The sequence below is a fragment of the Bison bison genome, unplaced genomic scaffold (genome assembly GCF_000754665.1).
Source record: "Bison bison bison isolate TAMUID 2011002044 unplaced genomic scaffold, Bison_UMD1.0 scf7180017864317, whole genome shotgun sequence".
NCBI lineage: Eukaryota > Metazoa > Chordata > Mammalia > Artiodactyla > Bovidae > Bison > Bison bison.
The window spans coordinates 5,767,173-5,771,772 of NW_011494889.1; the positions used below are offsets into that span (position 1 = coordinate 5,767,173).

At 35.9% G+C, this 4,600-nt stretch overlaps 1 protein-coding gene across 2 annotated transcripts in view; it reads left to right on the top strand.

Moving 5' to 3' along the window:
* SMYD3 (SET and MYND domain containing 3) overlaps positions 1-4,600 on the top strand; it is a 748,778-nt gene that overhangs the window by 21,499 nt on the left and 722,679 nt on the right. The gene's annotated exons all lie outside the window — the stretch shown is intronic.

Genomic DNA, 4,600 nt, shown 5'->3' on the forward strand with positions numbered 1-4,600 from the left:
TTTACTAGCGTGTGAGATGAGTGCAATTGTGCGGTAGTTTGAGCATTCTTTGGCATTGCCTTTCTGTGGAATTGGAATGAAAACTGACCTTTTCCAGTCCTGTGGCCACTGCTGAGTTTTCCAAATTTGCTGGCACATTGAGTGCAGCACTTTCCTAGCATCATCTTTCAGGATTTGGAATAGCTCAACTGGAATTCTATCACCTCCACTAGCTTTGTTTGTAGTGATGCTTTCTAAGGCCTACTTGACTTCACATTCCAGGATATCTGGCTCTAGGTCATTGATTACACCATCGTGATTATTTGGGTTGTGAAGATCTTTTTTGTACAGTTCTTCTGTGTATTCTTACCATCTCTTCTTAATATCTTCTGCTTCTGTTAGGTCCATACCATTTCTGTCCTTTATCGAGCCCATCTTTGCATGAAATGTTCCTTTGGTATCTCTGATTTTCTTGCAGAGATCCCTAGTCTTTCCCATTCTGTTGTTTTCCTCTATTTCTTTGCATTGATCACTGAAGAAGGCTTTCTTATCTCTTCTTGCTATTCTTTGGAACTCTGCATTCAGATGTTTATGTCTTTCCTTTTCTCCTTTGCTTTTCGCTTCTCTTCTTTTCACAGCTATTTGTAAGGCCTCCCCAGACAGCCATTTTGCTTTTTTGCATTTCTTTTCCATGGGGATGGCCTTGATCCCTGTCTCCTGTACAATGTCATGAACCTCATTCCATAGCTCATCAGGCACTCTATCTATCAGATCTAGACCCTTAAATCTATTTCTCACTTCCACTGTATAATCATAAGGGATTTGATTTATGTCATACCTGAATGGCCTAGTGGTTTTCCCTAAATATCCCTTCAGTGACTGATTCTTAGCTCTCTCAGATTAGCAAGTGGTCCTGTCTTATCCGGCCCATCTCTGTTCAGCCTTACCTCTCAGTGTACCTTCTAGTTATGGGAGTTGAGGGAAGTGACTTCCTGCTCTGAACTTTGCTTTCTTCACCTTGAACGCTACCTCTCAGGTATGCTTAGAATTAAGAGAGATAACATGTGTGAAAGTATTTGGTATGGAAGAGGTGTTCATACTTACTGTTCTTGCTCTGCTTCTCACTGATTTCCTTCATTGATCTGCGGTAGTAGGTAATATTACATACTTTAGTTCCTACTTTGGTTCTTAGTAGATTTTATTTCCCATTTGGTTTTAGCCTCCTTGAGGACAAGGATGTAGTCTTATTTTCCTGTGAATTTCCAGGGCCTGGCACAGTACTGAGCACACAGGGATGCTTGATAAGCATTTCAGTTTCTGAGATTTACAGGGTTATCAGAGCACTATGTCTACAGCCAGCTCCTGAGACGTTTTCCTTGTACTTTGAAACTTTCTCCTTCCTTTAATTAATTAATATGCTCTATCAGTTGGTACTACCAGTTAAGAGAGCTAGTATACATTGGGCCACAGGCTGAATTCTTTTTATCAAAATTATAATTCTGTGTAATCACCAAGAAGTTTATATCAAAATAAATTTTAATAGGTGAGTATTTAATTTACCTGTTAAAGATGACTGAAAGTTCAAAGAAAGTAAATTTTAAACATAGATAACTTCATACCAAAGTACTTTTGCTCTCTGCCTCAGCCTACGTGTAGTCAGCTACAGAGATAATTTTAATTTTTTTAAAAAATTGAAGTATAGTTGATTTACACGTTGTGCCAATCTCTGCTGTATAGCAAAGTGACTCAGTTATGCACATATAGACATTCTTTTTATAGAGATAATTTTAAACAATTATTTAATAGTGTATAATTTTTCGTGTTGATCTTTCATGTCTCTGTGTCTTTGAGTGACACAAGATAATGAAACTCTCTGATTTCCTATTATTTTTATTTTTTAATGTTTTTAAGAATATTTGATTTTCAGCTTCTTTACTTTATTCTCACGTTGCTGTCTAATACAGCAAATTTCTCTTCTGTCCTTTTTCTTTCTCTCTAGTCGTTTAAGTTTTGGTCTTCTGTCCTTTTTCTTTCTCTTTAGCTGTTTAATTTTGGGCATCTTAACCCCTGGACTTTTGTTTCCTCATTCATAAAGTAAGGATAATATCTATGTCGTGTGATCTTTATGAAGGTTAAGTGAAAGAACACATCTGAGAGTACCTAGTATAATGCCTGGAATATTGCTGTTTCTCAAAGCATGACCCACAACCATCAGAATAAGTTGGCAGTGGGCTTATTTTAAAATTTGTTTTTCTGTGTTTCTCAGAATATCTACTATTTTAGGCACACTAGTGTACATTCTTACTAGACTACCTGGGTGGTGTTGGTATGCAGCAAATTTTAAGACTTGCTTACCTGCAGGATAAGAACACATTCCCTATGGAATCTGTCTTTTTGTCTACTTTGTCTTATTGGCACTGAAATTTGAGACTACTGGGGTGAAATAAATATTACTTGAATGTGAATATTTGCAGCATATCTCAGTAACAGCCTGATTAAAGTTTTTACTATTGTTTTCTATGCTTAGCTCTGACATTTTTCTTGGCAAACTTCACTTTTATCTGTCTTAACTTTGCGTTTTGATTGATTTTCTTGAACCTGACCTTTTAATATTGGAGATCTATAGTAAGATCTTCTCTTGTCTTTAGTTAAGATATACAACTCGAGCTAGCAGATGATTCTAGAAGCCTACTTTAGACTTGTAAGAACTGTCTTTAGTCATTAATTTATCAGTCACAGAATGAGTAACTTGATTTAAATATAACTTGGAGCCCACCCCTTAATGAGCAGGATTTAGTGAGCAGTGCATTTTTGGATGGTCAATTTATTGACAGGTCAAATGATTCATGTACTGGGCATCGGAAATGGAAAAGCATAGTAAGTGGCAGCTGTATTAGAAACTGAGCTTAGTTTTCTACAGCAGATTGACACCTTCTGAAACTCTTTTTCTTGTATTTTGAAGCATTTCCTATTTTTAACTTTTTCTTAATGTAGATCAACAGATTATTCAATTAGTCAGTTTGTTAAAGTGTTACTCTCTTTTCCATGTACTCATAGCATATATCTTTTATTCTGTGTACTACGTTGTATTTTAGTTAATTATTTGAACTTATATTTATTATACAATTTTCTGTCTCCCCTGGAATCTCTGATTGCAGGATCTATGTCTTTTAGTACTGCCAATATATACCGATTCTGATGGTTCTTCCTCATATAAATTAAATTTCTCAGTATAGTTTTCAACCTTATTTTCTGTATTTTCCTTTAGTACAGGTAAATAATTTTATTTTCCTATCTTGGAGACTGTGATCCTCTGCCTTCCTTCTAGGTCCCGCGGCCATCCTTTTTGAAGAGTGTTAACGTTCCTTCTCCTTTCTTTCAATGATGTCATTTGGAGAACAGCACATTGTTTTGTCTTTAAGGCTTTTGATCATGGATGAGAATGAGTGTGATGTGTAGACTCCTTTTGGGGGGAGCCATTACTCTTTTTTGGGAAGCAGTTACTCTTTTTTGAGATTTGTTTTTAATATTTATTAACCTGTTTGTCTACGTGTTGTGGTAAAAAAAATTGCTCTGTACTTGGAGTAAGAAGACTTAGGTTTGAGTCCTTCTTCTGTTACTTGTCAGATTTGTGACCTTTCACTTGCCTCATCTAATCAGATGATAGTTCCTATCTGTATCCATGGGATTATAGTGAAGATCAATTTATTATAGTATATATTTGTGTATATATATATATATCGTATAGTATATATTTGGTGTATATTATATACCAAAGGACTATGTAAATGTGGTATATTATCAAAATCATCACTCACATCCCTGAAGGAGCTTTTAAAAAAACGGAAGGTCAGTTAATCTAGAGATGGAATTGGGTTTTTCTGTTTTTGGCTGAAGCATTCAGAAGTTGGTGTAGTTACTTGTAGGTGAATGTCACCTATAATGTCTTTTGGATAATGAATCTGTTATTACTCATTCTAGAGGAATTGCAACCTGTTAATACTTATGTCATACCTGTTAAGGAGCTTTGTTATCAGATACATTCTGGTTCAGGTTCTGGTTTTGCCATTTACTGGAATTTTCCCTGATGCTCAGCAGGAAAGAATCTGCCTGTAATGCGGGAGATGTGGGTTTGATCCCTGGGTCGGGAAGATCCCCGGGTAAAGAAAATGGCAACCCATTCCAATATTCCTGCTTGGAAAATCCCAGGGACAGAGGAGCCTGGCAGTCCATAAATTCGCAAAGAGTTGGAAACAACTTATTGACTAAACAACAACAACAAAAATGCCATTTATTAATTGTATGAACCTGAAAAATTACTTGCTAAACCCAGTTTCTTCATTGATAAATGGGGTTAATAGTAATAATAATAACAATAACAACAGTACCTACCTTATGAGGTTGCTGAAAGAAATAAATGAGAAAACCTATGATAAAGTATCCAGCATCAGGTGCAATGCCTAAGATATTATTTGTGATTGATAAGTAAATAGTAATAGTGATAATGGTACCACCCTTATGGCAGAAAGCGAAGAGGAACTAAAGAGCTTCTTGATGAAGGTGAAAACTCAACATTCAAAAAACGAAGATCATGGCATCTGGTCCCATCACTTCATGGCAA